At 43.2% G+C, this 27,123-nt stretch overlaps 1 long non-coding RNA gene across 1 annotated transcript; it reads left to right on the forward strand.

The window, feature by feature from the left end:
- The first annotated feature begins 17,443 nt into the window (after positions 1 to 17,443).
- On the forward strand, positions 17,444 to 24,091 carry LOC311530795. Its single transcript, XR_014714095.1, has 4 exons — positions 17,444 to 17,516; positions 21,716 to 21,863; positions 21,942 to 22,073; positions 23,827 to 24,091. It is a non-coding gene; the product is annotated as an uncharacterized lncRNA (long non-coding RNA).
- The last annotated feature ends 3,032 nt before the right edge of the window (positions 24,092 to 27,123 follow it).

Consider the following 27,123-nt stretch of genomic DNA (forward strand, 5'->3'; position numbering starts at 1 on the left):
AAAACAAGAAGTATGGAAGAAAATTTCAGAATAAATTCAATACCCTTGAGTAACTGTTACCACATGAGGTTGAGGCACAGTCACATCAAGAATACGGTTTTCACAGAGATGGTAATTTCAGTCCTTAGTGACCTTACACTGCAAAACCTCTTCACAATTTAAAAAAAATAGAAACAAAGTAAAAGCTCTTCTTTCCCTAATTGCCTTCTTGAGATCACTAGATTCCGCACACATGCTGCTGTCACAGCATCCCACACTCTCTCTGTTGCTAAGTGCTTTAGGCTGTTGCAATATGTTCCAGAGGCTCCCCATTTCTCTCCGCTCTCAATATGCACTAACTTTGTCTGACAAGGTAAAAGGGGAAAAAAGGCTGAAACTGTAAAAATTACAGCTAGCCAAGGAGAGAGCTGGCTTCTCTGTACCAAATAATGAGTCTTTGTAATATGACATGCCCATCAGAACACTTGATCAGAACATGCCTACAATTCAGAGCTGTATGTGTAAAATGGCCTTTAGGCTGTGCCTAAACTTTGACAATAAGTGACATATTATGGCAGCACAGCACACACGCTGCACACAGAAACCCCAATCAGGATGAGGTCCCTCGTTGTATTAATTACTGTACGAACATAGAGGTAGATATGAACCCTGCACCCAAGAGCTTACAATTTAAGAAAATGAGCAAAATAACAAGGGTGGATGTAAAGGGGAACACTCACAACCAGTGCTTCCTGGTGGTCAGGTGGGGGTGTGGCAGGTTGACTTCATCCCAGGTGTTCCCCTTTCTTACTACTGCTCTGCCCTGCTGTGGTCTGTCCTTTCAGTGATTCAGCTCTCTGGCAGGTCACATTTTCAAGTCTACCCCTTTTGGTATATACACAAAGAGTCCAATAATGGGAGAAGTCTTCAGGATTAAGTAAGGGATTCTGGGCTTCCCACTTGGGTCAGAGTTTTGTGGTCTGGACCCATGTATCTTCAGTGTCTTCTCCCAATTAGGTTGCCTACCAAGGGATAGGCTTCTGTAGTTGTCCCTCTTTAGGGATTGGTAGGGGAGTCCAGACCCACCCTCTTCACCAGGTTCTGATCCAGGGTGCAATGGTAGGCAGATAAGTCCTGCACCCTCAGGTGCTATGTGGCTGCTTCCCTGGATCACTTCCTACCAGTCCCCTCCCTTCCCACAGGGTAAAGTAAAGAACTAAACACAAAGATTGTCTCTGACCTATAAAGAGTCAGCAGTCCTTCTTTGCAGGCTTGATCAGAACACTCTCACGAGGCCCGGAGGCAGCAAGAGCCCCTGCAGTGTTCCTTCCCAGGAGCTAAATTAGCTCACCTCCACGGTCTGCCTGCTACTGAACTACTCTATCCCCTTTGTAAGCTTCTCCTTCAGCCTGTTCAGGCTTTACACTTCTGGTAGGGTGCGGCCATCTGTCCCAGAGCACTTCCTTAACTCATTCCTCTCTGGTGTGGGATTTGTATACACCATCACATACCCTGCCCCTCCAAACAGGATCCTGGGTCCGATAATCAGCACTGAGTTCCCCGCCCTTCTGAGAGAAAAAAAATCCATGTTTTGGTGGGCCCTCTTAGCTTGGTGTAGTATCTGAAAACTGTATAGTTGTAAGGATAGGCACCACCACATAATTCTTGGGTTGGCACCCTTCATGGTGTACAACCAGCAGAGAGGGGTGTGATCCATTACTGGTGAGAAGGGGATTTCCACAAATAGTATCATAGGGCATACACAGCCTATTTCATGACCAAGGCTTGTTTTTCAATCACCAAGTATGCCATCTCCTGGGAGAACAGTTTTTTACTCAGAGGTCAGTGGGCTCTGCCAGTACGCTTTTGTGTGGTCTAGGGTGGAGACATACTTGGCAGCTTCCAGCCTTTCTAGCAACTTATCGATCTTTGGGCATAGGATAGGCATCAAACTTCATTATCGCATTTACATTTCAGACAGTATCCTGCTTCTTCCATGGGAGCAGGTTTGGGTTCTCACAGACCTGCTGTCCTGGTTCTGTGTCTATGCGATGGTGGGCCAGGTGAGCCCGCTTTGGTAAGGTTGAAAGTACTGCGGGAAAAGATCCAATCAGCTGCGGTATTTGGGCTTTCTGTTCTGGTTGATGCTCTTCAACTGTTGGCATGGATTGGGGCTCTTGAGTGCTTGAGGTCCTAGTTCAGGTTCAGGCAGATAGGTGTTATGAGGAGTCCCTCTTAGTCATTACAAGCCTCCAAAAGGTTAATGTGGTACAGTTGTGTTTCCTTTTTTCTTCACCAGCTGTTGAATTTCGTAGTTGATTAGCCTCTGCATCTCAAATGGTCCCTGCCACTTGGCCACTTTGATTCCTAACTCAGCAGCAATAATAGTACCTGGTCAATGGATCTAAATTCTTGTAGATGGGCTCCTTTATAATAGGCCCTTTATTGAAGGCCCAACAAAACCAAGAAAGTCCCCTACAGTCTTAAGCTTTTCCTCGCAGATGGAGTACGTACTGTACCACATATATTGCCTTTGGTCCTTGTTCCTCCCATGTTTCTTGGAGGAGGTCTAAAGTCCCACAAGGTTGTCTTCCCATATAGCAGCCCAAATGGAGAGAGTCCCATAGACGCTTTCAGAGCCTCTCTGATGGCAAATAACAGCAGTGGAAATAACTCATCACAGTGATGATCTGATGCTATGAATTACATCAGTGTCTGACTGAACTTCTCACTAATCTGTCTGTTTGGGGATGGTAAATTAACTCCAAATTAGGTTGCCTGCCAAGGGATAGACTTCCATAGTTGTTCCTCTTGGGTTGGTAGGGGAGCCCAGGCCCACCCTCTCCACCAGGCTTTGATCCAAGGTGCAATGGTAGGCAGATAAGTCCTGCACCCTCAGGAGGCTATGTGGCTGCCTCCCTGTATCACTTGCTACCAGTCCCTTCTCTTCCCACAGGGTAGAATAAAGAACTAAACACAGAGATTGTCTTTGACCTATAAAGAGTCACCGGTCCTTCTTTGCAGGCTTAATCAGGTCATTCTCACCAGTCCTCAGGCACCAAGAGCTCCTGTGGTGTTCCTTCACAGGACTTCAGAGTATAGATTAGCTCACTTCCATTAGCTACCTGACATTGAGCTACTATGCTCTCCTTTTTAACCTCATCCTCCAGCCTGTTCAGACTTTGTAGGGCAGGGTGGAGCCAAAAGCAGCTCCTTGACCCATTCCTCTCCAATGTGGGATTTGCACACCCCATCACAGTGAAAGAACCAGACCATGCAATATCTACAGTTTTTACTCACATTATGGAACTTCGTAATTGCATCCACAAATAAAAAAATAAATGTTGACTTTACATAACTCCCACACATCATAGCTGTTTAAACATTGGCTGGTTTGTTGTAGGCCTCACAGCAGAAATGTATCTTAAGAAAGCATTTGAAGGAGAAGGCAGTTGTCTTGGTTACAAGGCTAGCTGGATTCTCTCTGCTCCCTGGTTTCTCTGACTTCATCCATCAAGTTTCAGGCCTTGTATCTTTATCTCTCCAGGTGTGGAATTCTGCAGTTTTCCCACTCTCAGACCAGGGCCCTGGGCTACAGTACTTTGTATATCAACCATGCTTACCCTGCAGGTCCAACAGAGTTTGGATGCCTACAGTTCTGCCCTTCAAGAGCCTGTGACTAAACAGCCATCATAAAAATTAAAGTATTATTTATTCTAACAGTAGGAAAAAAGCATTTAGAGAAAAAAAATTTTAAAAACCCCAAACTATCTACATGCACATCTGTCTTACCTAAAGGATTACCATCCAGGTAACTGAGGAAGTCCTAACTTCTTCTGACACCCCAGGGGGTGCCTCTGCTTTGTTTGCCTGAATAGCTACCTCCACACCTTCCAAGACTCATCTTTTTTAAACCTGCCACAATTCTTTTGGTCTTCTGTTTCCCAAGCCTTTTTCTATCCTGGCATTATCTCTTAACAGCTCTCAAGTGTTTGCTGAGAAGTGGCGTATCTTGAGACATCCTTCTTCCTGTTGTGTTTTTCCTTACAACCCCATATTAAACTAAACCAATATATTTATTCAATAAAGCTCCTAATAATCAGGTCAAAATACAATAGTCATAAATTATTACAGAGAAGCTCCTATTCCATCACAGTAGTAACATTATGGATTACTTGAGGGAGAACATTCTAGCGTGGATCTACACGGGGCCTTAGGTGATTGCAAAGGTCAGGGTTGCAACAACTAACTTTTAGTTGCCTAGAAAATCACAGGAACAACACTGAGATCTGCAAAGCTTGAGTTAGGTGCCTAGACTTCCTATACAGTGAATGGGAAGAAATAGGCACCTTACAGTGTGATCCACAAAAGCAAGCACGCTAGGCCAGGAGCCACCTAAACTAGCCAATGAGAGAGTGTGATGAGATGGGTATGTGCGATACCTATTCCTCTCTGAGATAGGTCCGGGCTGCAGGGAGGTGCCTATCTCTGTTTAGCAATTCCCAAACAGGAGAGAAAGAAAGAGTGTGTGAGTCTATGTGTGTAAATGGGCTGCTGGGCCATGTTCTGAGTCTCAGTGGGGGTGGGTGGTGGTTAAAGGGACCCTGATCAGTCTCTCTCACTCTGGCCTCATGACAGGGTGGGGTCCCACTCTTGTCTCTTTGCAAGCAACAGACCACTCAGAGGCCTTCTTCTGGTCAAACACCTCATCATTTATTTTACTGTGTTCTCGCCACTACCTATACAAACCTATATAAGGTTTCCCTACCACCTATGTAAGGATTCTAATAGCATACAATCCTTTGCTCATTTGGCCAAGGAGAGGGGATTTAAGGTATTTTCTCCCTGAAAGATAGAGATGGCTCTAGTTCCAGCTCCAAAAAGCCTGCCAGCCTCTCTCTTCCACGATATGCATCTGAGGAAGTGAGCTGTAGCTCACGAAAGCTTATGCTCTAATAAATTGGTTAGTCTCTAAGGTGCCACAAGTCCTCCTTTTCTTTTTGCGAATACAGACTAACACGGCTGCTACTCTGAAACCTCTCTTCCCCACTGATCACTTCTTTTCTGTGCCTTGTCTGTCTCTTGGGTAATGGACTAATTAGCCTTTTAGGCTTTCCTCAGCCCATACTAATCCACCAATTAGGCACAGCTCTTCCTAATCAGGACTACTCCAGAGCAACTACTTTGTAATTGCAGAGACCAGAGTGCTGCATCAATTGCTGATCCCAGCACTCTGTCACAGGCCCACTAACTAATTATGTATTTATCTACAGAGGAAAAGTCGATGGACCAGAAAGACAGAAAATGGGAATGGGTAGGGCCCTATATGGGAAGCCCAGAGTGCAATCACCCTGCTTCAATGACTCTTTATTTATTTATCCACAGTGAAACAGCTCCAACAGAGCCCCATATCAGAATACCCCATAGCTCAGTGTTTAGAGGATGCTCCTGAAAGGTGGGAGACACCTGTTCAAATCCTTCCTACCCCTCTGGCAGAAAGGAGAAAATTGAACTTGAGTCTCCCACATGAGTGCTCTGACCATTGGGCTAAAAGTTATCAGGTGGGAACTATCACCTCCTCTTCCTGTGGCTGGAGTTTGAATGGGACATGATCTGATAGGTGGTCTCTGAGCAGAGCTACCAGATTGGGCCAGGCACATGAGACAAAACTTGGATTTGGGCATCTAAACCTCAGGTTTAGATGGGGGCAAAGATGTTTGGGGTTAGTAAGTAAGAAGGTCAGAGTTGGAAAGGGCCCTGTAAATTAAGATAAGAAGGGCTTGACTGTGGTACTGTAGAAGAGAGTTTTTTTGAGTGCATGTGGATTTTAAATAAACGCCAAAGAATAAGGCACATGATCCCTAAAAGTGGTGGTTTATTCTTTCATTAGATTTCACCAAGCCAGTAATCAAACAACTTCTGTAATACCTTACTGATTGCCAAGAAACCAAAATCCAGTTCCCTTAAAGCAGCCCAGCCTTATCGTCCCCTCCAGACAGCCAAGGTCTGTATGATGAGGGTTACTTAAAACCTTATTCACCATATATAAAGTTCTATCAGTCCTAAGAGATCAGACGCAGTACCTACCAGGTCAATGAATATTTCAGATCTTACCCAAATACACACTTAGAGGCAAGTCTTATTAACTAAATTTAAGATTTATTAAAAAAAGAAAAGGAAGAGTTACTGTGGTTAAAAGTGTGTCATATATAAGATATGAATAAAGTTCTTAGGTCATTTTCATAGCTGAGATGGTGAGGCTGCTGATTTGTAAAAATCCTTCTGGAATTAATTTTAAAAGTTATAGTCCAGTAAACAGTCCATGTGCAGAGTTTGTTCAAATTCTTCCATGAGAAAGTACAGGGTTAATCCATGACAAACCTGGAAACCTCAGTATTGCAATTTAGACTTTCCCTGACAAAAGCAGATCTGAGATAGTAAGGATTAGGCCCTAAAGTTCCTTTATAGCTGAAGTTCATCTGATAAGCCTCTTGGCAGCAAATTATCACAGCAGGCATTAATTGGATGAAGAATAGGTAATGTACATTGATGCTTTGAAGTAAATCTCTATTTCTTAGGCATACTCTGATAACTAGTTGCATCATTAGCATAAGGCAATTAACTATTGAAGCAGTTCATAGTTTACTGCAAAATTTCAAAGAGAAATAAAGACAATGATAACACATGTTCCATCTAAATGTTAATATCCCCTTTTGATCTCTGAATCAATATAACATAGTAATGAAGTATTATTATAGACAGGAACAGAAGTTTAGCATCTACAAGATAATTAGATCACATTGTTAAACTACTAACATTATATAGGTAAACATAGACAAATACAATTAGTATCTACTTCTGATCCTCTAACAATACAGGCCTACATTTCAAGAACTCTAGTCTATTTAACATGGCTTTGCTAACCATCTACAAGGAATGGCCCTGTTTACCATTTCAGTAATCTTCTAATATGTCCCTAAAGGTTGCTTTCAGTTCAACCAGCTTGCTGGTTGCTTAACCCTTTCTGGCTCGGTGTCACACATACATTTCTCAAGAAATAACATGAAGACATCGATGTGCATAGTTAGTATGTAGCCCAATATGTTACTTGGAAGTTTGGTGTCAACAGCAAAAGCAGTTTTGTATAGATTAATTTCCATCAGTCCACTGCTTATCTGCAAGAAGTACTTTTATTCTGTGACATAAAATAGTGTTTTAATCTTCTGTATGATCTCTGATGAGGAAGAATAAATAGGATGGAAACCTCCTTGAGATAATATTTTAATTCCATACAACCAAATGAAAACAAACATTTCTTACCCAATACCAATTTATATGGATTCCTTTAGGTCAACATTTCCTGAAAATGATACATACCTTCAAGCATGCTACTTCCATTTGTCATAGATACAATTAAAATAATCAAAAGTATCCAATACTATTGCTACCAATAATTAAAAACACTGCACAGCATGTACAGGAGAAATATCTTAATGAAGCCTAAGTAATTACTCCCTTATGAGACTACTTTACTCCAGGTATAAAAAAAATAGGGGAGCTATCATCTGAGTGAAATGCTGTGGAAACTCTCTCAAGTTATTTTTCACTCCTGGAATGCTGTATGCTAAACAATTGGCAACAGATCCTGAAGCTGTGGGGAGTGCAATGCAGCAGAAGGAACTTTCCCCATTACATATGAGAATACTCCAGGAGGCAGATAATTGTTTTTTATCAATATGTTGGTGAACTGACAAATTCTTAGGTCCCTACCACTGACAGAGACCTTGTGTATACTGGGAGCTCTGTCTGTGTCAACAGACAGTTACAAAGGAACATTTAATTTAACTAAATTTATATATTGTCAGAATGTAAATAGATTCATAGATTCCAAGGCCAGAAGGGACAATTGTGATCATCTAGTCTGACCTCCTGCATAACACAGGCCACAGAACTTACTACCCAAAATAATTCCTAGAGCAGATCTTTTAGAAAAACATTTCATCTTGATTTAAAAATTGTCAGTGATGAAGAATCCTCCACGGCCCTTGGTAAATTGTTCTAGTGGTTAATTACTCTGTTAAAATTTACTCTGAAAATAAGGTGTAAATTTTGTCTCGCTTCGATTTCCAGCCATTGGGTCATGTTATATCTTTCTCTGCTAGATTGAAGAGCTCATTATTAAATATTTGTTCCCCCGGTAGGTATTTACAGACTGTAATCAAATCATCCCTTAACCTTTTCTTTGTTAAGCTAAATAGATTGAGCTCCTTGAGTCTATCACTATAAGGCATGTTTTCTAATCCTTTAATCATACTTGTGGCTCTTCTCTGAACCCTCTCCAATTTATCAACATCCTTCTCAAATTGTGGATGCCAGAACTGGACACAGATTTCAGCAGCGGTTGCACCAGTGCAAAGTATAGAGGTAAAATAACCTCTCTCCTCCTACTCAAGATTCCCCTGTTTATCCATCCAATGCTCGCATTCACTTTTTTGCCCACAGCATCACATGGGGAGGTCATGCCCACTGATTATCCACCATGACCCCCAAATATTTTAGTCACTACTTCCCAGGTTAGAGTCTTCCATTGTGTAAGTATAGCCTATATTCTTTGTTCCTAAAATGTTAAATAGTGTAGGGGCAAGAACTGATCCGTGTGGTACCACACTAGAAACATATCCATTCAATGATTCCTCATTTATAATTACATTTTGAGATCTATCAGTTAGCCAGCTTTTAATCCATTTAATGTGTGCCATGTTAATTTTATATCGTTGTAATTTTTTTAATCAAAATGTCATGCAGTACCAAGTCAAATCCCTTGCAGAAGGCCAAGGATATTAGATCAACACTATTACCTTTATCAACCAAATTTATAATCTCATTAAAAAAAATCAAGTTTGCTTGACAGGATCTGTTTTTCCATAAACCCATGTTGATTGGCTTTAACTATATTACCCTTCTATAATTCTTTATTAATCAAGTCCCAAATCAGCTGCTCCATTATCTTGTCCAGGATTGATGTCAGACTGACAAATCTGTAATTACCTGGGTCATCCTGTTTACTCTTTTCAAATACTGGCACAACACTAGCTTTCTCAACGTCTTCTGGAACTTCTCTGGTGTTCCAAAACTTATTGAAAATCAACACTAATGGTCCAGAAAGCTCCCCAGCCAGTTCTCTAAAAACTCTTGGATGCAAGTTATCCTGATTTAAAAGTGTCTAATTTTAGTAGCTGCTATTTATCCTTTTTACTGAGATACAAGTGGATTGAAGAGTTTTATCATATGATATTATATCATCTGTATTTCCCCAAACACAGAATATTTATTGAGCACTTCTGTCTTTTCTACATTATTCTTCATAATTCTACAATTTTCATCTAGTAATGGACCACTGTTAGGATTCTTTTTGTTCCTAATATACTTCAAAAATGCCATCTTATTGTCCTTAACTCTGCTAGACATAGATTTTGCCTTGTATCCCTTTGCTTCCCTTATCAGTTTTCTACAATTCCTAGCTTCTGATTTAGATTCATTACTATCCACTTCCCTTTTCTTCCATTTGTTATATATTTATTAATTTTTTTAGCTATCTTTACTTCTCCTCTACACCAGATCTTATTTTAACCAATATGGTCTTCTTCCTTGATTGTGGTATTATGGCTCTTTGGGAATTGGTAAAATGTTCTTAAACAGTTCCCAAGTATCTTTCACATTTTTCTGATTAGATTCCTCTTCCCATCTAATTTGGCTCATAATTGTTTTCAGGTTTGTGAAACTGGCCCTTTTGAAGCACCAAGCATATATACCACTGGTCTGTGTTTTATTCTGTTTGCACATTATAAATGTGACCAAGTCATGATCACTTGTACCTAAGTTACCATTAATTTTTTGTTCTGTAATCAATTCCTCTTTATCTGGCAAGATGAGGTCTAATGTGAAATTCCTCTGTGTAGGACGCAACACTTTTTAAGATAGGAAATTGTCATCTATAATATTTAGAAATTCCAAGGATGTTTTAGTCCTGGCAAAATGAGACCTCCAGTATATGTCACGCAAATTGAATTACCCCATGATTACACAATTTTTTTCCCTACACATCACAGATAGGTGCATAAGGAGCCAGTTATCTAGTTCCCTAATGTGATTTGTTGGTCTGTAGGGTATTAGTTGGTGTTGCCTATCTTGTGCTTTATCCATTAGGACACTGATCCATAAACATTTAAGATTTTCTTCTGAGTTATCAGTGACTCAGAAACAGGTAATGTCATTTTGACACACAGTGCCACTTTCCCTCCCTTTTTGCCCACTCAATCCTTCCTAAATAGGTTATAACAATTGAGTTTAACATTCCAGTCATGAAAATCATCCCATCAGGTTTCAGTAATACCAACTATATCAAATTTATGCATAAATAAGCAATTCCAGTTCCTCTTGTTTGTTACCCAGGCTCCCAGCATTGGTTTATAGGCAATGAAAGAACTTCTTCTCTTCTTGTCCTTTGGCTCCTTGATTAATTTTGCTCTCGAATCTTGATTTTGTGCTGAGTGCTCATATCTTCTCTCTTTTTACACTCCCCTTCTGTTATCAGTTTAACACCCTTCTGACTACTATATCAAGCCTGCCCCCGAGTAGATTAGCCCCCCCCTTCTACTGAGGTAGAAGCCTTCCAAACTATACAGCCCCCTCTCCCCATAGAAGGTGGACCAATATTCCACAAAACCAAAACCCTCCATGCTACACCACTTACTGAGCTAGAGGTTCACTTTCAGAATCTTCTGCCTTCTATCTTCCTTTGCTTAGGGGACAGAAAGTATGGTTTAAAGGAGTGGTAATGGGTTATGAAACCTTTCATAAGAACGTCCATACTGGGTCAGACCAAAGGTCCACCTAGCCCAGAATCCTGCCTTCCGACAGTGGCCAATGCCAGGTGCCCCAGAGGGAATGAACAGAACAGGTAATCATCAAATGATCCATCCTCTATCGCCCATTCCCAGCTTCCCTGCCCATCCTGGCTAATAGCCATTGATGGACCTATCCTCCATGAATTTATCTAGCTCTTTTTTGAACCCTGTTATAGTCTTGGCCTTCACAACATCCTCTGGCAAGGAGTTCCACAGGTTTTGCATTGTGTGAAAAAATACTTTTGTTTGTTTTTAAACCTGCTGTTTATTAATTTCATTTGGTGGCCCCTAGTTCTTGTGTTATGAGATGCATTAAATAACGTTTCCTTATTTACTTTCTCCACACCAGTCATGGTTTTATAGACCTCTATCATATTCCTCCTAAGCCGTCTCTTTTCCAAGATGAAAAGTCCCAGTCTCATTAATCTGTCCTCTTATGGAAGTCATTCCGTACCCCTAATCATTTTTGTTGCCCTTTTCTGAACCTTTTCCAAGTCCAATATGTCTTTTTTGAGATGGGGTGACCACATCTGCATGCAGTATTCAAGATGTGGGCATACCATGGATTTATATAGAGGCAATATGATATTTTCTGTCTTATTCCTTTCTTAATTATTCCCAACATTCTGTTCGCTTTTTTGAATGCCACTGCACACTGAGTGGATGTTTTCAGAGAACTATCCACAATGACTCCAAGGTCTCTTTCTTGAGTGGTAACAGCTAATTTAGACCCCATCATTTTATATGTATAGTTGGAATTATGTTTTCCAATGGGCATTACTTTGCATTTATAAAAATTGAATTTCATCTGCCATTTTGTTGCCCAGTCACCCAGTTTTGAGAGATCCTTTTGTAGCTGTTTGGAGTCTGCCTGGGACTTAACTATCTTGAGTAGTTTTGTATTATCTGCAAATTTTGCCACCTCACTGTTTACCCCTTTTCCCAAATAATTTGTGAATATGTTGAATAGAACTGATTCCAGTACAGACTCCTGGGGGATACCACTATTTACCTCTCTCCATTCTGAAAACTGACCATTTATTCCTGCCCTTTGTTTCCTATCTTTAAACCAGTTACCTATCCATGAGAGAACCTTCCCTCTTATCCTATGACTGCTTACTTTGCTTAAGAGCCTTTGGTGAGGGAGCTTGTGAAAGGCTTTCTGAAAATCTAAATACGCTATATCCACTGGATCCCCCTTCTCCACATGCTTGTTGACCCCCTCAAAAAATTCTAGTAGATTGGTGAGGCATGATTTCCCTTTACAAAAATCATGTTGAGTATTCCTCCCAAAATTATGTTCATCTATGTGTCTGACAGTTTTGTTCTTTACTGTAGTTTCAACCAGTTTGCCTGGTACTGAAGTCAGGCTTACCGGCCTGTAATTGCCGGGGTCACCTCTGGACCCCTTTTTAAAAATTGGTGTCACGTTAGCTATCCTCCAGTCATTTGGTATGGAAGCTGATTTAAATGATAGGTTACAGACAACAGTTAGTAGTCCTGCAATTTCACATTTGAGTTCCTTCAGAACTCTTGGGTGAATACCATCTGGTCCTGGTGACTTATTACTGTTTAGTTTATCAGTTTGTTCCAAAATCTCCTCTAATGACACCTCAATCTGGGACAGTTCCTCAGATTTGTCATCTAAAAAGAATGGCTCAGGTTTGGTAGTCTCCCTCACATCCTCAGCCGTGAAGACCAATGCAAAGAATTCATTTAGTTTCTCCGCAACGGCCTTATCATCCTTGAGTGCTCGTTTAGCATCTCAATTGTCTTGTAGCCCCACTGATTGTTTAGCAGGCTTCCTGCTTCTGATGTACTTAAAAAGAATTTTGCTATTACTTTTTGAGTCTTCGGTTAGCTGTTCTTCGAATTCTTTTTTGGCCTTCCTAATTATATTTTTACACTTCAGTGTCACTTTCATCAATGTCAGTGACATTCTCCTGAAAGAGGCCATTGATTAAACAGGCACAGAAATTACTATGGCCCTACCAAATTCATGGCCCATTTTAGTACATTTCACAGTTTCAGATATTTAAATCTGAAATGTCACAATGTTGTAACTCTGGGGGTCCCAACCCAAAAGGGGGTTGTGTGGGTGGTGTCCAGGCTACTGTAGGGGGGAATGCAATATTGCCACTCTTACTTCTGCGCTGCTCCTGGTGGCAGCTGCGCCTTCAGAGCTGGACTCTGCAGCCAGGAGAGGGTTCCTGGAGGTGGGTCTGACCTGGTCTTGGAAGTGGCCTGTGCAAGGAAAGAAGACAAAGCCCTGGCTGGGATGATTTAACTGGGAATTGGTCCTGCTTTGAGCAGGGGGTTGGACTAGATGACCTTCTGGGGTCCCTTCCAACCCTGATATTCTATGATTCTATGATTCTATAAGAAGTCCCATCTCTCCCTAGCCCAGCCGGGATTAGCTGCTGGAGCCTGGTGCAAGGTAGGAGCCCCTAGCTGGGGCAACCCCAGCCCTTCCCCTCCCCAACTCTGGGCCCAACACTTGGGGGTTAAAGGGGCTACCTGTGATCACAGTGCCCCCTGCCCATCCATGGCACCCTGCGTAGTTGCCCACATCACCCACCCATAAGGCCAGCCCTGCCCCATGCATAAAGTGATGCCTCCCGCCCCCCCCCCCCACCGCATACCTTGGCACCCTCACTTCTGTGCTGCTGCTGGCGGTGGCATTGCCTTCAGAGCTGGGCACCCTGCCAACAGCTGCCACTCTACACTCTTCAGCCACCCAGCTCTGAACACAGCACAGAAGTAAGGATGGCAATACCTCGAGCCCCCTACAATAGCCAGATTTCATGGTGGAGAGCAGATTTCATGGTCCATGACACATTTTTCACAGCTATGAATTTGGTAGGGTCCTAGAAATGACCTATATCTCACTGGAAGAGGAAGTTCATTCAGAAAGTGTTTAGGCATGTTGCAAGGCAGCGGCTTACACTGTAGACAGAGAACTACAGTCTATAGGGTTGTCAATCCAGGACCTTTAACAAACACAAAATTCTCTTTAAAAAGGTAGCATATACAGCTGTACTGTATATCACAACTCCCTTCACTCTATTCTTGGTATGTTACTAAGATACAGCTGTTTCTATGGAGAATCTGTCTGCAGGCAAACTAAACAGTTTTAATGAAACATGAGAAAAAAGATTTGGAACAAAAACATTGAATTAGATAGGGATATGAAAGGATGCTAATATAGAATCTGCAGTAATACTTCCCTTTCTTATCCCTCTTTATTTAATTTATCTGTTTATTACTATTGTAGTCTTCCTTACTTTTCATTGGAATCTTAAATTCAGTATTTTCTATAAATTGTTTTAAATTCATTTCTATACTGTAAATTACATAAGTAGCTAGGAGCAAAACCTTTAATTTGTTACTTTACAAAAGTGTCAATAGAATGTTTGATTTTAAAAGCTATATATAATTACATGTACAGCATGTATGTTATGAATATCTTCATGACCATCAAGAATTCCACAGTTGCATAAAATGTGAAGTGAACAACAGAGCTTAAAGAGGAGAACAGTAAATGGTAAAGTAAAAATAAATACATTAAATAAAACCCAGCATTTAATTTTATTATACTTTTGTGGCAGCAGCTGGAATCTACAACTGACAAGTAACAGGTATGTGGGGCATGGTGACATTCCTGCTTCTTTCTTGTTTTTGGGTCTAGTTACCATTGTGCAGAACCAGACCTTGAAAAATTCCGTGCTTGATTTAAAAAAACAGAGTAGTTGATCAATCAACAATTTGGCAAAGCTAACTAGAAAAAAGTTGTACACAAAAAAGAGATCATGGAAGAATTCTACAGATACCCAGGTTGGAATTTATGTGGGTGATTGTTTCTTAACATCTGTAACAATGATCTGTTCAAGATGTACTTTATTATTTATACTAGGTCAGGTTCATAAGTATTCTATATATTCCAACTTAGTTTAATCAATTGTCTTCTGTTGCTAGTAATATGTAATTACTACACAGTCTCATCAGCTGGCTTTTAGAGGTGTTTCACTAACCATAATTTTGGGAAGGGACAGAATATTTTGTTAGAGTTTGGTCTTACCCCTTTGAAGTCAATGGAAAACAGGATCTGGCTCTTATTGAGTAGATCAGACAGTGCAAACAGTGTTGCAAACTCCAAATGTTCAAAATAATGAGTCAGACTCCCCAAAATCATGATTAGCTTAAAACACAGGGAATTTTAAAACAGAATAGTGTGGGTGGATGGAGGGGGTTATTTTAATTTACCTTCTGTTTTTTGAGTCTTTAGGGGAAAGCCAACCCACTCCCAAAGTGTGTTTGATCATTTCAGGTTCAAAATTCAACCTTAAATGCACATGCAGAAATATAAAGTTTCCCTGTTGGCTGCTCAGAGGGGGCCTTCCTTTCCCTTCTCCTAACCCTGCTGAGGGAAGCTGCCATCTGTCTCCTTCCTCTATCACTATCATATGTGTCCCTCTCTTTTTACCTCACCCAGTCTTCTACCCACTCACATTCTCCTCCATGCCCCCCAAGTTTCCCGTGCTCAGCTCAACCTGTACACTCACCTATCCCCACAATTTCTCTTTACAGTATCCTATCCCTCAGATTCTTTTCCACTGCTATTCTCCTATACTCTCATCTCCCCTTGCACCTCTTCTCTCCTTCTGCTCCCCACTTTCCTCTGCAATAAACTTCTCTCCTCCCTATATTTCCATAGCCCCTTAGTTTCCTCCTATCCCAATTGTTGCCCTGAACACTCTGAGCCTCCCTTCAGCAACCTACATTCCCCTACACCCACCTCACTCTCTTCCCTGCTCCCGATACTTTTCTGCACGAGCTCATTCTCCCTCCAACATACCCTGCACACCATTCTCTCCTTCCTGTACCCATCTTCTTCTGATTCCACCTGTCCCAGCACCCTTTCAATTTCTTCCTGCTTCTGTTCAGCCTCTCTCCTGCTCTCTACATTACCCAATACCCTTCATCCTCTCTTCTGCTCCCCCTATTCCCCAGTCCACTCATAGTTTCTTGTCTAGCCTCATAATCATAAGATGGCAACCATCTTCCCTCAGGACAACCTGGCAACAATCTAACTGTGAACAATGGAAGTTAGTGAACAGACTTACTTTCAAATGCAAAAACTGTAGGAAAATGGTAGCCATCTTCACTGAGGACAGTTTTATTTCAGCCCCATTAAACATAATGAAAGATGGTAACCATTTTGAATAAGGGAAAATTCACAAGTTTATTGCCAAAAGTTGAGATAATAGGAAACTAGAAAAAAATCCACAAAATATTTTGAGAGTTGGCCACTATGCAACTAGTTTTGGAAGCCTAACTCATGGCATTTCTAATTGATTCAGAAAGTAGACTGTAATTTTGCATGCAATTATTGCCTTGTGCGAGATACCCAACTCTACATCTTTGGGTGTTTGGGTCTCATATTCCTCCCAGGGCACTCATGTCCCACTCTCCTGTATGCGAAACAAGATAAATGAAGGAGGAACATCAGTCCCTTTCCCCCTTCCATTTAATCTTCCTATTCTATACTATCCCACCCAGTTGTTGAAAAGGAAAAGCAGAAACCGGGCAGCATTTCTTAGCTGTAGCCTCAACAGAAAAGAAATAAAGGGAATGTTTTACACAGCTACCTGTTTTCCCACTGGGACAGAAATAGCTTCTCTTCCCTCCATCTTCCTCACTGATCCGACTCCCACCAAACTCAGTGGAAAGACTATTGATTTAAATGGGGGACTAGATTGGGCTCTATAAAAGAGATAAAGGAATGAAGCATGTCAGAGCTGGAACTTGTTTCCTTCAACTGCAAGAGTCCCTCTATTCCCCTTCCCCATCACCATCCCCAAAAAACTTTGAGGGGAAAAAAATGAGTTCAGATCTAGTAGCAAAACCTGGTACGACAAAAAATTCACTCACCCTGCTGAAAAGATATAAGATATAGATATAAGATATAGCCAGTATACGAGCAAAATAAGTCCAATAACATAACAAATAAGATGATTATGAACCACATTCTCAATCTTATATTTGTAAAGTGATTTGTAAAGTTACTTAAGTGGGAACTTGAAGAGTAAGTAATGTAAAAAAATAGCAACAAGTACAGAGGACAATGAACAAAGAAGGAAAAATGGTAAAAAAAAAAAAAGTGGATAAACAGAGGTTTTGGGGAAATAGGTGATAGTCCATTCATCCAATCTACCAAGGGCTAAGACCTATTGGGAATTTGCCCCAATTCCAGTAATTGGTGGTTGGCTAGAAAACTGTAGCTGCACTGTTGCAAAATCTTGTACACAAGGAAAGCGGCAATTTGCATTTTTGGAGCTTACTCCCGCATGACATTGGGGTAAGCTTCACAACTACAAATAGTTTCCCTTGTCTACATTTGGGCATGAGTGCAAATATACCAGTGGTTAATCATCAGTTGCTGAAGTCTGGGCAAATTACTAGTGGAGATAAGACCCCTGTCATGACTGGGTCTTAGGCAATCAGAGTTGCTGATCAGACTAGTTGTGCCAGAGGTCAGAGCCAGAGTCAGCTGTCAAGCCAAGGGTCAGAAATCAGGGGCAGGGATCAGGAGCAAAGTAGGAAGGCAAGAACCAGAAAAGCAGGAGTCAGGTAAGAAGGCAGAATCCAATAAAGCAGCCACCCAAAAATTCACCTTGCTGCACAATTTCCTGTGCCTCCTTCTGGCTTAAAGAGCCCAGCCAGACCAATAGACCTGGGTGCTCCTCCAGTCAGGACTCCTATAAGCCATGCCTCTGATGGAGCTAAGGTAGCATTAGCCATTCAGCCCACCAGTTACTAACCAGCTACTAGATCACGGGTGGGCAAACTTTTTGGCTCCAGGGCCACATCTGGGTGGGGAAATTGTATGCAGGGCCATAAATGTAGGGCTGGGGCAGAGGGTTGGGGTGCAGGAGGGAGTGCGGGGTGCAGGAAGGAGCTCAGGGCAAGGATTGGGGTGCAGGAGGGGTGTGGAGTGCAGGGGGGGTGCAGCAGGGGGCTCAAGGGAGGGGGCTAAGGGGCTCCGGGCAGGGGCGCGGGGTGCAGGAGGGGTTCGGGATGCAGGCTCCAGCCCAGTGCCGCTTACCTCCCTGCCTGCCCTGGCTCCGCGCTGCTCCGGGAAGTGGCCAGCATGTCCAGCAGTGGCTCCTGGGGGTGGGGTGGGGTGGGGTGGGGCAGGCAGGTCCACCATGCGCTGTCCTCGCCTGTTGGTACCACCTCCAAAGCTCCCATTGGCCGCGGTTCCCCATTTCCGGCCAATGGGAGCTGCGGGGGGGGGGGCGGTGCCTGCAGCGAGGGCAGCGCATGGAGCCCTCTGCCCTCCCCTCCTCTCCAGGGGCCACAGGGACATGGTGCTGGCCACTTCTGGGAGTAGTGTGGGGTCAGGGCAGCGGAGCCTGCCTTAGCTCCGCTGCACCATGGACTGACAATCCTGTGGGCCAGATTGAAAGCCCTGATGGGCTGGATCCCGTGGGCGGTAGTTTGCCTTCCACTGTACTAGATGGTGGCTAGGATGTGAAGACTCCCTGGGGAACTCTAAACTAAAATTCAAGATCTGTGGAGTCACTTGTAGAATCTACCAGAGAGAAAAAAAACATTTAGCTTGTTTCTTAAAAGGACAATCTTCCTCATATTGCTATTTCCTGCTATCATTCATTCAAAGATGCAGGTGGTCCTAGTTTCTCAATGAGGTAAAAGAATCCTTTTTACACATGAGGTCTGCAAATCAAACTTTGAATTGAGCCCAAGAAACCTAAAAAAAAATACTTTATGTGAATAAAGGCATGCAATGAGAAAGTAAGACATTAACTACATTTGAGTATTTTAAATTGATTACATTTTTTGCATAGGTGGAAGATTATCCTAATAGAAAAGTGTGTTCTACAGAACAGTATATAAATAGCTCTTACTGAGAGCAGAACAATAGCTGTTTTTTCTATCACAAAGCAGAAAAACAATTAGTTAGAGGATATTGCATTCTTTAAACATTTTTGGCATTCAGGAAAAAGAACGCGTAATATTGTATTTAGCTATCACTTCCCTTTTACTTACCTGCCAAGACTTTCAGTTTTTCCCCTGCAATTGGGCACATCACTTACACTAAAGCACAATGCTTTCCTACATTGTTAGATGTTTGTGTGGTCATTGGTTCCTGCTGTTGAAACACAGAATCCTGAACTTGACAGGAAAGTAACTGCTTTTCACATACTGTATATTGTTTTAAAATATATATGTATTTGTAATGTTTAAATCCACTTATATATTTATTTTACTGATTTGAGATCCATCCATGAGGTCTGTTATTTTTATTGACAAACACTAATAATATCCTACTGCTGTATAAATGCTGAGGAAAAGCCAAGACATTTATATTCAAAGCAGGAAACATTGGTCCCATGACTGCTCTTGTCCTATTCCTGTATGTATATTATACCTAATGGCTGATGTAGATTTCATCATTTTTTCCAGAGGCAGTAGTTCATTCTACCAGCATCTATGTACTGCATTCTGTTTGTTTTAGAGAACAGACCAATTGTGTGCATCAAACACTCAGAGAATACTGTGTCTGTAAAACTAGTGTTTTTTTTAAATTAATGGTCAACTGTACAGAAATATGATTGATGGTCACATATTCCATTTAACTGAATAATAAAGCAAATCAACTAATATAGTTACACTAAAAAGAAAACAAGTCTCCTGACATGAATTAATCAAAATCTGATCCTGACTTCTTTCCTTTTTTCAGTGTCTTGCTTTCTTTCCTCTGTCTTTTGCATAGGTGTCAAATGCTTAATAATAACTACTCAGGGATTTTGTCAAGAGGCATTTCTGATTATCTCCTATACTCACAACAGACCAGGGTGCTGGAACAATTTGTATAATGGAGGTCCTGAGAGCCATTGAACCAAATTGTAAACCCCACATATGATGGAAACCACCTCAAGCCAGGGGGTGTGGCAGCACCCCTAGTTCCAGCACATATGCAAGAGACCATAAAAAACAATTCACAGGAATAATAAGTTTAAATGATTATTCAGAAGCTGTTAAAGTCCTGTTAAAATCACAGCCTTAATTCAATGTGAGGAAAGGTTGGAGTTTCAAAGTTAAGGCTGCACAATTAGAAACGGTATCTGCTTTAATTATACATATCTTGCCTTTTGACAGTTTGTGTTGCAATCTTGTAGTTATTTTTATTTGTCTTGCTGATTTCAGATAAACTTACATTTTAATTTAAGAAAGCAAGTGTCCCAGGGTAGCTGGTCCCTGTAACTGAAGTGGGTCCAGCGCTCCTATGCCAGGACAGGTGTGCCCATTTGGCCAATTAAGAGAGCCGGGCAGCACTTCGGGGGTAAAACACAAGTGAGTTCTAAGAAGACTGACAAAAAGTCTTCAGACAATTGAGAGGAGAAATTGTCCTTCTTCCATGGGACTTCTGTGGTACCAAAGAAGAAGTTACTCACCTTGTGCAGTAACAATGGTTCTTTGAGATGTGTGTCCCTATGGGTGCTCTACTATAGGTATGTCTGTGCCCTTTCACTGCTGATTGAAGAACTTTGGTAGCAGTGTCCGTTGGGCCTGCACATGCGCTGTCTCTCCTTGTTCTGTGCCACGAGGCTAGCCAGCGCATGTGGGCTAACCATCTTCAGTTCCTTCTCTACCACAGAGTCATAAGTGAGAACTCCAAAGTAGAGGGAGGAGGGCGGATAGTGAAGCATCCATAGGCACACACATCTCGAAAAACCATAGTTACTGCAGAAGGTAACTTCTTCTTTGACTAGTGCCCCATGGATGGTCTGCTGTAGGTGACTTCCAAGCAGTACTCCTTGGGACTTCGGAGTTAGGTTAGTTACAGATGATAGTACTGTGGCGCCAAAGATGGCATCAAAGACAGAGTCACATAATGTTCTGCGAAGGTGTTGATGCCCATGTCACCGCTCTTCAGATTTCTTAAAGAAGGCGACAGATGAGAAGGTCGATCTCATGAAATATGTAAAGACCGAATCTGGAGGGGTCATGTTTCGAATTTGGTAGCACTGTCTGATGCAAGTCAAGACCCACTTGGAGAGTCTTTGGTCTGATATCACTGAGCCCTTAGACCTTTTTGCCATAGAGAGGAATAGCCTAGGGAACTTCCTGAAGGCTTTTGTCCTATCGAGCTAGAATGCAAGGACTTTTCTAACGTCTAAGGTATGTAGTATGGTCTCCCTATTGTCTCGGTGAGACTTGGGGTAGAAGGCAGGAAGAGGTATAGACTGATTCATGTAAAATGAGTAGGTCACTTTAGGGATGGACCTTGGATGCAGTCTGAGAGTAATCTTATCTGGGAAGAACACAATGTATGGGGGATGCGCCATCAGAGCTGCTATTTTTCGTATTCTTCAAGCCGAGGTAATTGCTATCAGAAAAACTGTTTCCATCTACAGGTATGCTAGTGAACAGGTGGCCATAGGGTCAAAGGAGGGCCTGGTCAGCCCCTTCAGCACTAGGGGGTAGGAAGCCGAGGTTGAGGGAAGAGGTTTGTTATTCCCTTAAGGAACTTTTTAGTGATTGGGTGCAAGAGTACTAAGTACCCCTCTACAGGTTAGTGAAATGCCATGATAGCTGCTAGGTGGGCCCTGAGAGAGCTCAGGGATAATCCCGATTTTTTTAAGGGTTAGAGCATATTCCAGAGTATGTGGAAGAGTTGCTGACACTGGAGAGATTTGTGGGACATGCACCAAATCTGGAACCTGGACCATTTCTGCAGGTAAGTGTGTTGTGTGGAGGACTTTCTACTGTGCAGTAGAACCTCCTGTGCTTCCTTTGAGCAGGAGCTCTCTAGGTGCTGGAACCACGTAAGATCCATGCTTTGAGGCGGAGGATCCCCAGGTTGGGATGCATGGTACACTCTTTGTCCTGAGAGAGACGGTGTGGAGTGGCTGGAATGGAGATCCGTGGGCACGTCGTGAGCTGCATCAGGTAAGGGTACCAGGTCTGTCTTGGCCACGTGGGAGCAATCAAAATTACATAAGCTCCATCCCTCTTTATCTTTAGTAGGACCTTCAGCAGAAGAAGAAATGGAGGGAAGGCATAAAGAAGGCCCTTGTCCCATGGGAGGAGGAGAGCATTGCCCAGATAGTGCTGTCTGATCCACACCCTGGGACAGTATCATGGACACTTTTTGTTCTGGTAAGTGGTGAACAGATCTGTGGACAATGTTCCCCACTGTGTGAACAAGTTGTGAAGTACTGATGGGTGCATCTCCCACTCATGATTGTGTGGGAATGTGTGACTGAGCTTGTCCGCAATCAAGTTTTGCATGCCCAGGGGGTAAGCTGCAGGCAAGGTGAGGTTGTGAGAGATGCACCAATTCCATAGTCTCATCACTTGCATGTATAGGGAGGGCGATCTGGCCCTTCCGTTGACGGCTGATATAATACATGCAGGCTATGTTGTCTGTTAGGATTTTGGTATGTGATCCTGTTATCAGAGGGAGGAAATGGGTGCAGGCATTCCTGACTGCTCTGAATTCGAGGAGACTGATGTGCAGGGATATCTCTTCAGTTGACTATTTGCCTTGCATTATGAGACTAAATGCACACCCCATCCTATGAGGGATGCGTCGGTGGTAAGGAGTGACAAAGATGACTCCTGTGAAAGGGGGATCCCTTTGCATGCATTGGTTGGGTTCTTCCACCAGTCCAGGGAGTTCTTGATCCTGGTGGGTAGTGGCAGGAGTTTGCACAGACTGTCTCTGTTCAGTCTGTAAACTGAACTGAACCACATCTGTAGGCATCGTATGTGGAGTATGGCATGCGGAATCACCACTGTGCTTACTGCCATATGTCCCAGGAGTTGGAGGCAGATTCCAGCTGGCACTTGAGGGATGCATTGAGCTGTGTCTATAAGAGAGACCAGGGATAGAAACCTGTCTTGAGGTAGGAAGGCTTTGGCCTGTAGCGCATCTAGGTCAGCCCGTATGAATTCCAGACATTGCCCTGGTGTGAGGGTTGACTTCTGGGAATAGATCTGTAGGCCGCGTTCCGTGAACAAGCATATCGTCGCCTTGGTGGCTCGATGAGCCTCTTGAAGCAATTGGAGTCTGAGGAAACAATCATCCAGGTAAGTGTAGATCATTATCCCTTATGATCGTAGATGAGTGGTCACCACTGAGAGAACTTTGGAAAATACTCTCAGGTTCACTGAAAGTCTGAAGAGGGGGACTCTGTAGTGGTCGTGCCCCAGAGTGATCCTGAGAAAATGTCTGAGAGTCGGTAGTATTGAAATGTGAAAGTAGGCATCTTGTAGGTCAAGGGCCAAAAACCTGTCTCCGTATTCCAATGATGGAATGATCGTTGATAAGGTGACCATATTGAACTTCTGAGTTTTGATGAACTCGTTGAGAGCTCTGAGGTCCAGAATGGGTCTTCAACCTCCCTTTCTTTTGGGTGTTAGGAAGTAACAAGAGTAAAATCCCTCACCTTGTAGATGTTGAGGAATTGGTTCTAGTGTTCCTAACTTCAGGAGTCGATCTATCTCCTGGCATAGTAGACTCTCGTGAGACGAGTCTCTGAAGAGGGATGGGGAAGGGTGTTGTGGAGGGGATAAGGAGGTCAAGTGGATGGAGTAACCGGATCTGACAATTTCTAGGACCCATCTGTCCAACATTATATGCTGCCAGGCATTGTAGCATGCTGCCAAACGGTGGCCAAATGGGTGCATGGGCACAGGTAGTAGTGGGGAGAGGACTCGTGGCACCTTGACCTGCCCACCAAAAGTGGTGCTTAGGAGCAGGTGGTTGGGTCGAGGATTGGGAGATGGAAGACTTCCATTGTCCTTTTTTCTTTGGGACTCATAGTGTTGTCATTACAGGAATTGGGACGCATAAGGCCATTGCTTGTACTGAGGGCTAAAACATCTCTTTTGCTTTGGTGTGGTGCAGGGTGGCCTTGAGGGTGGCCTTGAAATCCTTCAAGAAGGTACCTTCTCAACAAAGAGCTTTACACCTTCAAAGGGAAGGTCCTCCACTATGGTCTGCATGTCCTTTGGGAATCCCAAGCCATGAAGCCTGTCTCATCACCACAGCCATGGAGATGGTCCTGGCAGTCCTGTTGGCAGGGTTGAGGGCCGACTGCAGTGATGTTTTTGCCACCAGTTGCCCCTTCTGGATGATGGCCTTGAAGGAGTCCCAGGAGCTCTCTGGCAGTTTATCAATAAAGTCATTTACCTTATTATAATTTGTGTAGTTATATTTAGCCATGAGCACCTCGTAGTTGGCAATATGAAACTGTAAGGTGACTGAAGAGTACACTTTTCTACCAAAGAGATCAAGGTGCTTCCAGTCTCTGTCATAGGGTGTTGCTCTGGAGAGATGTTGTTGGCCATGAGAGTTCAGAGCATCCACCACGATAGAACTGGGTGGCAGGTGGGTGAATAGGAATTCTGATTGCCTCATGGGGACATAATATTTTTTTGTCTGCCCGCTCGCACATCAGGGCCACTGAAGCCGGGTGTGCCACACCATCTTAGCTGGGTGTAGGATAGCCTCATTGATTGGGAGGGTGATTTTTGAAGTGGATGAAATATGAAGGACGTCAATGAGCTGGTGGCATGGGTCTTTAAACTTTGTCCAGTGAAGAGGTGGATGTGGCCTAAGGTGTTATCTCCTCTTCTGTGTCCCCTTCCTGTTCCTCCATTTCTTGAGGTTCTGAGGCCCTCGATGTTGTGGCCAAGAGCATGCCTGGAGGGATCTCGGGCAATGATTGGTGCCCTGGAGACAGGCTGTTGCTGCGCCGCACTGGGGTCCCAGTATGGCCACTCTGGTGGCATAAGGCCTGGTGGGGGTGCCCATGGGTGGCCGTACCAAGATGGTGGGGGTGCCATTTGGTGGCACATTCCTGGACCTTGTTGGTAGTGGGTTCCCTATGGAGCTTGGGAGGAGTAGTGTGAAACGCCCTCTGGCTCACTATCGTATCCCTTGCTTGACAGTGGAGGGGCATGGCATGATTTTTGGGAGATATCCCATGATCTCGATACCAAGGGGCAGAGAGTTGGATGCCTCCAATATGCCTAGGTCACCAGTTTGATGGAATTCCGCCAGTACTGAGCATTCTGGCATCAGTGGTGGTATCGGGGGAGATGGAGACCTTGCTTGTACTTGTCTCTCCCGTGTCGGGTGGGCCAATATCACTGCCAGTACCGATGTTGACTCGTGTATCGGGAGCACTTTAGGGTGTTTGCCCTTCTCTGTACCGAAAATTCAGTGCCTGTGCCCAAAGGGTGTGTGGGCTTAGCAAAGGTGCCAGATACCGATGGTTGCCATGAAGCATGGGTGCCGAATGATCTTGGTGCCAAGGACACAGAGCAAAATGGTGATTCGCTTTCCTGGGTTCGCTAAGGAGACTTCTTGCTCTCTTTTTTCAATTAATGAGAGGAGTCTTTTGACCCACTATCCTTCAAAGTCAAAGGTTGAGGGGAAGACTTATACCCACTAGAGGGCTAGAGTTGGAGAGCTGCATCCATAAAGATGATTTTCTGGCAGAGCTCTCTGTCCTTGCGGGATCTTGGTCAGAGCTGCTGGCAGAGGGAACACTTGTGTTGGATGTGGCCTTCAGTGAGGCAATGGATGCACTGTGGGTACTTGTCCATGACTGGATCACTTCACTGCAAGTGAGACACTTCTTGAAGCCAGGAGAGCCAGGCATACCCTTGTCCGGGCGGGGAGGAAGGGGCCTTTTTTTTTCTTTCTTTCTTTTTAGGCATGGCCAAATAGAAAGTCAGAAGAAAGCAAAAAGGTTTTCAAAGAAGCTAAAATTTAACAAACGAAAGAGTTAACAATCCACTAACAGACAGCTAAAGGCTCTGTCTCTAGGGGTGGTAGAGAAAGCACCTAGGACGGTTAGCCTGCATGCACTGGCTAGCCTCGTGGCGCAGCACAAGGCGAGACAGCGCATGTGTGGGCCCCACGGCCACTGCTACCGAAGTTCTCTGGTCAGCTGCGCAGGGGCGCAGACACACCTACAGTCCATAGGGACGCTAATCAAAGAAAAATCTTGTCTTCAGTTCCTGACAGGTAATATAAGTACTTCAGCAGGTGATATAAGTACTTCAGCTGCTAAAAGTCTATCATGGTGAAATCTTAGCCCCACTAAAGTCAAAGGCAAAACTACCATTGACTTCAATGGGGTCACAATTTCACACTCTGGCTCTAGCACCTGGTGGTTCCCAGGCCCCTTCTGCCCAGCTGTCTTCAAATGCCCTACTCCTCTCAGGCTCCCAGACACCCAGGCTCTGTAACCCACCCCTCCCAACTGCCTTAATTGCCACAGAATTTCTCCTCCTGGCCACCTGTCACTCTCCAAGGCAGGAGGGAAATAGCACCAGGAAATTCACTTCACTGGCCTCCGCTGACCCATCACACTTGCTCATTTTTCAGCTTCTTTTCTCTCTCTTATACCATAATTTCCCTACTTTCCCCATCACAATATACTTCAAGGGTTGACAAAAATGTGTATAAAACAGAACAGGACCCTCCTCCCTCAGAATGTTTTAAAATATTTGCAGCCTTTAAATAAATAGCACAGCTCTCTGCTCACACACACCCCTTTGTGAAACACCGTTTAGTTGAATACTATTTATTCAATCTGTTTATAGTTGGGTAGTCCAACAGAAAAGATTTCTTATAAAACATTTATACAGCGCTGTACACTTACATGATAATTTACAACCATAACATTCCCTGCCCAGAAGAGTTTACAAATTGAACAAGATAAAGTAAACACTGGTCACCGTGCTACTATTTAGAGTTTAGGAGATCCAGTAAGAACAGTTTCAGGACACTTCCGGTGGTTCCTGACCCTTGAAAGAGTCTGATGAAAGAAGTGCCAAGAAGTGTCAAAGCTTCACTGTCTGCTCTCTGAGTTATTAAAAATCCCACTAGTTTTGTAACAGTAAAAGTGTTATCCTGGTGTCTTGGATAAATATCAAATTGGCAGTCACATTTTGCCTCCATCAATTCCCTCTGCCCTTCCAAATTGGATGGTATTCTTCTTTGTGCCCTAAGCTACTGGGCATTCCACCTCAGATTATGGTACTGCATTAATGAGCAAAGTGAATCCTATGTGTCCTGTAAGAGCTGGTTCAACTCCTGCACTCCTTATTTAGGCAAATGCAACTTATTTCCCTTTGTTGGGGTCCAGATTCTCTACTCTGTTCTGGCTCCTTTGTGGTGCCTAAAAGG

The sequence above is a fragment of the Lepidochelys olivacea genome, assembly GCF_965140295.1.
Source record: "Lepidochelys olivacea isolate rLepOli2 genome assembly, chromosome: 1".
In the NCBI taxonomy this organism is placed as follows: Eukaryota; Metazoa; Chordata; order Testudines; family Cheloniidae; genus Lepidochelys; species Lepidochelys olivacea.